Source organism: Pteropus alecto, unplaced genomic scaffold, assembly GCF_000325575.1.
Source record: "Pteropus alecto unplaced genomic scaffold, ASM32557v1 scaffold306, whole genome shotgun sequence".
In the NCBI taxonomy this organism is placed as follows: Eukaryota; Metazoa; Chordata; class Mammalia; order Chiroptera; family Pteropodidae; genus Pteropus; species Pteropus alecto.
In genome coordinates this window covers 20,634-30,792 of record NW_006437748.1, presented here as the reverse complement: position 1 = coordinate 30,792, position 10,159 = coordinate 20,634, and the positions used below count along the sequence as shown (strand labels likewise).

Here is a 10,159-nt window from a genome sequence, read left to right as displayed (position 1 = left end):
TATTAACAGAGCTCTTCTTACATATAGTTTTACAACATTAAACATTCTGAGAGAGAAAAATCAACCAAGCAAATAAAGCATGCAAAATAGCTTGTTGTTTTTTGTGTAAAATAGCTTTTTCACAGTGCCAAATACTGACTTCTGGTCTGAATCACCAGGTATAACTAAAAGCGGTCCACAAATTTAAATCGATCACATTATTTATATGTCTCTCATTATGATTTACAAGTAATAATCCTTTGGAGTTGATTTTTATCTTATTTTACATATTATATTTTAGTTCCATTAATTATTGATTCAGTTCATTTATTTAAACAGTAAATATTTTTGAATACTTAAAGTGTCCACTAATACAAACTATGGAAATAAACAAATAGTATATAAAGGAAATTGGTGGCTATTTAGTACAAACTCATGTGGTCAAGAGAAAGATTTGTGGATTGCTAGGTAAAGAGCATTCTGGGCATTCCAGTATAAAGTCCCTGAAGCTAGAGAGAACTTGGAGGTCAGTGTTTCTGAAAGACTGATTGGAAATGAGTTTAGAAATGTAGTCCAGGGCTACAATATGAGATTTATTCTAGAAATTTTAGAAAGAAAGTTGTTGAATGGTTCTGTCCAGAGGGGTAACAAAATACAATATAAAAGGATTTTTCTAGATTTTGTGCATGATTGGGAGTGTGGGTGAGTAAGTGTTATCAGAAAGAATAGAAACAGAGCACAGTGCATTACTTTCCAGTAAAGATTCGGCAGTGGCTTGAACCATGGTAGTAGGCAAGGGAGATGGTGAAAAGAGAGTCAAAAGAGAACCAAAAGGATTTGCTGATGGATTATGTGGTGTATTGGAGAAAATGAAAAACGACTCTGAATTTTTTTTGTTTCGAACATTTCTCTCCCAGGTGTGGTGGTGGCAGAAATCAAGTGTTCATTTTTGGAGATTTTATGTTTGTGAAGCTTTTTCAATATACAAGCATAGTTCTTGGCAAGAGAGTCACAGATGCTGATCTAGATTCAGGAAAGAAATCATGGTTCAGGATGAAATCACCTAGAAAATGGGTATAGATAGAAAAATCCAAAGACTGTTTCCTGGTTACTCAACATTTAGAGGTCAGGAAAAGGATTCATCAAAGGACAATGAGAATTCACTTTCATGAGGTAGCAGGGATACTAGGAAAATGTAGAATTCATGCACCATGTAAAGAATAAGATTCATAATGGAGGGAGTGATCAACTGTCACCCACTGCTGTGAATAGAATGCCCCTGTGGATTTTTACATGATCATTTATGATAATAAAAGTATATTGTAGTGAGAAAAAAACCAGTAAGCCAAATGTTTAAATATCCTATTCATCAAGGAGTCATTAAAGAGATCTGTAGAGGACTGTAGCCAGAGAGTTTAGTGGGTGATAAATTCAGATGATGGCATTTACTTCAGAGAAATTGGGAAAGACGGCAAAGGAGGTGGAATAATATTCTAGAAGCAATTCAGAGACAGAAATATACTTTCTATCTATCTACCCCTAGGATCTGCACTACGTAAAGTATGGGAGCAACTGTTTGAGATAGCAATGTCTTGTGTTGGGGAGAGGTGCAGGGTGGGAAGAATCAGAAAGTAATATTCATAGGTAAGGTTGTATTTTTAGAGGATATTGCCGATAATGGATTATAAATTCCAGAAGGTCCTGGGGGAAAGTTTGGTGGTAGAGGTAAAGGTAAGGTGGAAAACTGAGTCATATCAGGATGTTTAAAGAGAGGAAGAGATATCTGTGTGGTGAGAGATGTCTTAGAGTGAACACCTGGATTTCTGTGATAAATAAATACAGTGGGATTGATTGATTGTCTAGGACTACCGAGAACTCCAGGACATTCCTCCCTTCAGTCTATCAATGGGTTATTCAGGCTAGGGAAAGGCATGTTTTTTATGCAATGTAGTATTCTATGTAAGTTGGAGAGAGAGAAATAAAGAGATAGAAAGTTTAGCAACGTATTGAAGCAAGTATACAATATAATAATTCAATGAGGAAAGCACAAATTGCCATGTGGATGTTAAAGGAGATATTTCAATTGGTGAAATAACATACATGGTTTCCTAGAGGGTGAAGGATTTATATGACACTGAAGGATGGTTAGAGTTCCTCAGTGAATCTTTTTTTGTTTTTAGTATTTTATTTTATTATTAGTTTCAAGTAAACCATACATTGAGTAGACATTTATACAGTTTATGAAATGAACTAATTGCTCTATCTAATTGCTTTAATTGCTCTATCTCTCCTCTGGCTCTCTACCTAGCCTATACATTATTGCTGACTGCATATTTGTGAGTCGATTTTCAATTAGTTTGTTCTTTTTGTTCCTTAGATTCTGCATATAAGTCAAATCGTATGGTATTTATCTTTCTCCGTCTGACTTATTTCATTCAGCATAATAACTTCAGGAAATCTTGAATGAGGAGGATAGTCTAAGCAGAGGAAACGCAGTGAGCCAAAACCCAGATGAAACAGAGTGCAGAGTGTGTTTGTGGAACAATGCTAAGAGGCAGGTACCTTGGGAGGGGATGAGAGTAATAAATCTTTAAATGATGAACATTTTCAAGTGCCGCTTTTAGCCTTGAAGCCTGGAATCTTCCGCCATTCCAAATTTAATCAAAGTGAAAGTGAGTTAGGTAATTCGCAATGCGTACTTAGGACAGCAAAAAATCTTATTGGAAACGGCACTGAATCAGGGCCAACTATGCTCTGGTGCTTGATGGAAAGATGATTTAAAAAATAAGGAAGAAGCTCAGGATTTTGAAAGAGGCTTGTATACCACACACTATATAATACTTGGGTAATGTAATATTTCATCTACCATACATGCATGTTAGTTTTTTAGTTCATCATGAAATACATAATGATAAATTTTAAATTTAAAATGGTGTTGTATGTAGGAAAGAGAAGAGAAAACATATAGAATTGACTAAAAAGATGAGACTGAAATATCAATGAATAAAACTATAGTTATTTGCTTAAAATATGGATAATGGATTAAGGGCATTACTAAAAATATGTTAGGAGAAAGACAACACAATGAGAGCATTATTTAAGTGAATTGTCCAAAGTAAGTAGTAGTAATAGAAAGATAGAAAGTTATATATATAAATACAAAAACAAATCCTTAATTCTTAATTTTTCTCTTTGGCTGAATATATTATAAAAACAGACAGCGAAAAAAAGAAGCCACTTAACTCATTATTCACAACTATATATATATATACATACACATACATACATACATACTGTGAAATGGTATATCTAATGTGCTAAGAGATTGTCAAAAGTTAATTTTAGAAAATATATATTGCATCCCTAGTATATGCTAAAAATACAGAGAAAAACAAAATAGACTATCCCTTTGCCCTTAGAGAATTAATATTCTAGTAAACTAGACCAAAACAAAAGTAAATAAATAAGGCTTTTATTTATACAGACATGTAGGGATTTAGTTTCTGACTCAATAATGTAAATGTTCATGTCATGTTAAATAATTCTTGGATGGTATCAAAGGGACACAAAACAAGAGAATTAATATGGGAATATCCCCTATATTTCCTATGGGTTAAGGCTGATAACTTACAACTAGATTTACCAAATTGACTTTTATTGGTCACAAGCAATCAGTGGTTTTAATTGCAAGAATAGAGAGAAAAAAATAAGGTGGTAATTTCTCTCTTCAGCCTTTAATACAAGAATTAATATCAGTTAAAAGTATAGCTCTTAGTATATATCCAAAAGAATTAAAAGTGGGGACTTAAACAAGTATTTGTATATTAATATTCATAACACTATTATTCACAGTAACTTAAAATGTAGAAACAACTATTAACAGATGGATGAACAAAATGTGCTGTATATATACAATAGAATATTATTCAGTCTTAAAAAATGTATATGCTAAGTGAAATAAGCCAGATACAGGACAAATACTATATGATTTGAGGTTCCTAGTATAGTCCAATTAATAGAGACAGAAAATAAAATGTTGATCACCAGGGGCTATGAGGAGGGTGGACTGAGGAGTTATTGTTTAAAGGTCACAGAGTTTCAATTTGGGAAGATGAAAAAGTATTGATGTAAGTGTTGGTGATGGTTTCAGAACAGTGTGAATGCACCTAATGTAATTGAATTGTATGGTTTGGTTAAAATGGTAACTTTCATGTGATGTATATTTTAGCACAGTAAAAGAAAATTTTCAAAAGTGATGAGAGACATCATCAATATTGTTAGAACGTGAGAACTTATTTTCAAACCTTTTATTCTTTAGTGCTATCCATTTTTCCTAATTTGGTTTGAATGTGAATCTTATATTCACATTTAGAAGCAAAGAGTTTTGTTACTTTGTTTGTATTTCTTGATTATATAACTGTGGTTTTTATCATTTATTCTCCAACACATCATCAATGATATCAGTACCAATTGCAACAGTTTGGCAGTGATGCTCACTGTGGGGCCATACCTCTGCTTCTCAGCCTGCAAGGAGTATACATCATAATCTCCCAGAAGATTCTGACTTACCCTTCTTTGGGGGCAGACCAGTAGTTGAATGACAATAACTAAAGTCTCCTATTCTAATGAAAAATGACTGATTTGGTTACATCAGAATAGTAGACTATTTTGACAAAGATACTAGAAAAGATAAAAGGACAAGCAATAAGCTAAAAGCAGTATTTACAACATAGTTTTTTTATATATTCAGAGAAACAGTGTCCAGAATGTAGAAAGAATTTTTTGAAAGCAACTATTTGGCCAATATAAACAAAATTGAAAAGTCATGTATATTTGTCATATTACTCATAATTTTCTGTGTGAGATAAAGGAGATTAAGCTTAACCTCTAAGCATTACCATTTTTGTTCCTCTTGGACCTAAAGGAGATTAAGCTTAACCTCTAAGCATTACCATTTTTGTTCCTCTTGGACCTTTGAGAAATATTTATAATAATATATTCCTTATTAATAACAGTAGTTACCATTTATTTGTCTTTATTACTTTTTGAGAACTGTAAACATTCTTACTTATTTTAGCCTGCAGGATTTATTTCAATAAATAAGCAAATAAAACAAATAAATAAAACATCTAATTACAACATCAGTGCAATTACTTATAAATGTATTGTAAAAATGAAGGTTAATAAAGTTGATTAATTTTCCAAGTATCATTCAGCTAGTGAAGACAGAATTCAAAGTTAGACTAATCCTAGTTCAAGGCCTTTTCTTATAATATTTATATCATTTGTTGCTTCCCATGGAAAGAGAGGATTGGAATCTTAGCAGAAGTAGAATGATGGCATAAATAACAGAGCATATTAAGTTTCTACGAAAAATGAGGATATAATTATCAAGACAACAAAATGATATTCAAATTGAGATGTCCTGTGTGCATTATGGTTCCCTCTATTAAGGTAACAAGTCATATCTGGCTTTAGAAACACCATTCAATTTGTTAACCAACTTTTCCAGTTTATTACATGTCATTTTAACTGCAACCAATAGCCTAATTTAATGCAAATATAAGAAGAGGCAAAATATGATCAAGATTATTTTTTAAATCTCTGATATTTTTCTAGAAGTTAATGCAACAAGGATTAATCTCTCTTTCTACAAGTTGCATATATGAAAAACACAGTGTCATAATAATTGAATTAAAATGTTGACTTAATGTCTCCTGGATGTCATTAAGACTATGAACATTGCATTCTTGAGAAAGTAAAGAAGCCATATTTAAATTTATGGACAAGAAAATAATATTTTGAAAAAGCATCAAGAAAGAGAGAGTTCTCACTTATATATTTCTAATTCTTTATTACATTTCCTAAATAAGTGTGAAATGATGACAAGAGGTTTTAGGAGAATGCTGCTATTGAGAGAAAAAATGTCACAGCTATTGTTAGAAGATGTAAATTTCCTTAGTAGCAAAAGTATAGAAATATGCAAGGTTAACAATGCAGAGAGCAATATAATTTGCTTCTAGACAGAGATTAGGGCTTCTGAGGGCTCCTAGTTCCCAGTCCTACCCTGATAATGTGAGGCTGATGGAAGGAAAATAATTGCAGCACATTCATGTGTTTCTCCAGTGTAGCATCTTTTACTAGGCCAGACACACATGGCTCATGTCAAAAATGGCACCGATAGCAAACTCTTACCTATTGTTTACACTATCGGGGAAGTAGAATTTTTCCTCTACCCTTCTAGGTTCTTCTGGCTGGTCTAAGAATTAAATTGATGTGAAAGAAATTAATAAAGAAAATCAAATTTGATTACATATGTACATAAGGAGGTCTCATAGATATGGGACCTAAAGAAATGACCAAATCAAGCAGCTTTTGTGCTTTTTAGAGGATGAAACAATAAATTGATGAGGATTTGACAGGACAAAGAAATTTGAGTTTGCGTGCTTAATTATTAAATAATAAGTAAAGTTCAGGTTTGGGGTAGTAAATTAGTAAAAAAAACAGTTTGTTTATACAGGCTTCTCAGCCCAGAATTCTCTATCTCTGGTGGTAAAGATGTTTCTTTTTCCTTCTGGTGCAATGAAAGTTACCTTTCATATGGGATATTTACTGTCTGCTTTCAGAGGGACATGGACAGATCAGAGTGCCTATTTTGTGCTGGCCACTTTTTATGTAACTTTAATTCAAAGTATTAATATGCCACTTTGGCATATTTTGGGGGGCCCACACTAAGCTCCAATAATGCTATGCTAGGTACTCTAAATACTTCTCAAGAAATGAACTCATTTATTCCCCTCAAAAACCCCATGAGGTAGCTACTATGATTATTCTGAGTTTACAGAAGAGAATACTGAGTCACCGAAACAAGATGTAATCTGTCCAAGGTGTACAATTAGTCAGTGGTGAAGCCAGGATTCAGATCCATGCACTCTGGCCTGGAGACTATGCTCTATGCCTCTAGGTGGAAGAACACTTGGCTGGAAGTCAAATCCCTTGACTTCAGGCCCAGATCTGCTCTTAACTCTCTATAGAATGCTATATTTTATTACTCTGGGCCAGAGTTGTCTTCTATTATGCAAATATTGCTTTAGAATCAGGAACCCTTGAACATCTTTAACCATTTCTGATAGTCTCTATGTTATGTACCTTAGGAAAATAATGGCATAGGAAAAAAAATGCCAAGTGCCCTAAAATTACTATTATACTTGAGAGTTACATTTTAAACTTCAAATAGTCTAGAATACTTAATTTTGAAATCCAAAGCATCATTATGTATCACAGATTTTTGTGGTCTGTGTCACTTGAAGCTACTATAATATTTTGTGATAATCTTCTTCCTAGTTGCTCTATATAATAGAGATATAAATAAGCATCAGTCTGAATTAAGGTCCCATAAAATATTACTTTTGATCCTCCTTTGCCAACTATGGGACATCTGGCTTTATACAAACACTTTTCATTGTTTCAAGAGAGTAGTATCTCTTAGGAGATTCTACTAACCATAGTTTTCTTCATGATTGCCATGTCATCTGACCTCATAGAGTTTGTACCTTGAACAAAGTGAATATATATAGATGCCTGAGGGTTCATTGCCTTCTTGGTTATGACCCTATAACTGAATTACTAGATGTCTAATTTGGCTCTTAAATACATTATACTGTTATTGTATATCTATGTGCCAATTTTCTCTACTAGAATTCAAAATTCATCTAAGCAGGTGCCGTGTTACTCCATAAACTTAACATTTCAAATTGGTATTCATTTAAAATTTTATATGCTCATTTATTTTTACATATCCATACCTTTTAACCTGTTTAATCAAGACTTTCCATATAATACTTGAATTATTTTTTTTTATTTTTGGATAAGTAAAATATTCTTTCAGTTACTTTATTGGGCCTGATTACAAAATTAAGAGTAACATGGCCCATCATTTCCCTAGAAATGTCCCTTCCTGTCAAAATTATGAGCTTAGATTTGATAATATATTTATGAAAGTTATGTATCTATCACAGTTTTTTCATTTATTTAACACCACTGAAGAAACCAAATGTCAAGAAAATTGTTTTTTTTTTTCCCTAACAACTGATATATTTTTGTTATATGGTCACAGCCCATGTTGTAGCTAATAATGTTTTCCTTTTGATCTGCTGGAGCCTCAGAGTCAAATATTTGATTCATCTTTGCAATTTTACAAGCTGAATGCAATACACGTATATCGTGATAACTTTTTCTCTGGTTTCTGTTGCAGTCTTTGCTTTCTTTCCCTTCAGCTATTTTTATATTATTATATATTGTATATTTTTAGAAAAGACTTTATATATCTATTTTGGAATTCTGTGGAGTATATGCAAACAGATGACTACTAACTACTCTGTTTCCAAGAGTCTGAGCATTTTAAGCTAACATTTTCCCCCTGTTGAAGTTGAGAGCTGTGAGGTATTAGTACCAGTTTTGATACATACTTGTCTTTACTGGTCTTAACAAGTATAAATTTTAGTTTTGTTGCTACTAGTATGAGTAAGCAAACCGAAGTTTATTTTTGTAAGTACAGATGAAGTGCTCAGATAAGATAATTTTGCATATTTAAGTTTTACTCTATTTCTTTTACTAATTCTTCCCCTTCTCTATTCTTTCTTCCCCTTCTGTCTTTTTATTGTCACAGAAGAGAGATCTAAAACTATTTCATTCATATAGTAATAATTCAATTTACATTTATTAGATTGAATGTAAGTTAATTAAGAATGTCTTAAATTTGATTGCTTAAAATAGAAATGGAACTATTTTGTCCAAGCTATATATATCTAGAGAATGAGGAAAGTTCAAGCTCTTAAAAGTAGATGAAAAGTGGTTCACCTAACTGAAAATTTTCCTACAAGTAAAAAGTTTGAAGACTTTTTTACAGATTTCAAGCCATTGGACATGATATATTAGGACAGTTTATTCAATGAATGGCCAAAACATTTTTCCTTTCCTAAATTCACTGGTGGTGCATATATTTCAAAGTCTGATCATACTCTAGTAGCATTAGAAATTTATTTAATACCTGAGTGTCTTTCAGATGATCAAATGTGTTAACAATGCAGAGTATGATATGGAATATTATCTTTTGAATCAAGCTTGCATTTTTTGTAGCAGATTTTATATGTTGTAGAACAGTGATAATTTTGTGCACTTTCCTATATTATGTTTCAAGAACTGTATTTAGCATCATCTGGTAGAGATCTGTCTGGAATATTTATACTAGGTTTAAAAATCTTAGAATTTTTTTTGTAAATTAAGGACTGTATTGTAAGACACAATCCCAAAGACATCTCAGGCAAATAAGAAATACTTTTGTCTGAAAATGTCCTGTAATTTCTTAAACCTCCAGTTAACTTTGTGTTGTATTGACCTGACACTATGACACAAATCTAAACAAAAATGATTAAAATAAGCCTTTTAAAAAATGTTTATTCATACTTCTCTAAATGTATTTTCATTTTGAACTGCCTATTTATATTAGCAATAAGAAGAATAAAGTGCTAGATTTCTTTAAAGTACATTATGAAAAAAATAATTCCAAATATGTCATAAAGAATGGTGACTCCCTAGTAGTTCTAATCAATTTACATTAATGAAATCAGTAAGCTTGAAGCAAGATTATATATATATAACAAGAATATAATTTATACTGGTTAGTTCATAAGTCACTGTACATCTGAAAAATTCAGAGACTTTAAATTTTTTTTTCAAAAATAGGCAAAGAAATGTCTTGCTTCACCAAAATACATTCTAATGAATACAAATAATAAAACTCAATGGATTAAGTAGATCCTGAACCTTGATGTGGTAACTACATTTGTTTTCGTAAACTTACAGCTCTTTTGTATTTGTTTCATTTTATTTGTTCTCAGGATTTTTTTTTTCTAGATGATGATGGCCTTTTATGATCCCAGTAACATATAAAAAGACAAAGTCAATATAGTAATTTGAAATACTTTATTACCACCTGAAGCCAATAGACCCCAAGATATACTACAGCCTTAAAATCAAAGATCTCCAGAGTATATAAAGAACTCTAACGCACTGATGAGTGAAGAAAAAAAAAAGACCGACCAAGACAAAACAAAAACCAAACAATAAACACAGAAGTAAGATTGGAATAGGGACTGATTAAAGAAGATATAAAAACAAT

General features: G+C 32.0%; 1 protein-coding gene across 1 annotated transcript in view; it reads left to right on the top strand.

The window, feature by feature from the left end:
* LOC102885755 (protocadherin-15) overlaps window positions 1-10,159 on the top strand; it is a gene marked incomplete at its 3' end in the record, with an annotated part of 563,452 nt that overhangs the window by 533,873 nt on the left and 19,420 nt on the right. The window lies entirely within an intron of this gene.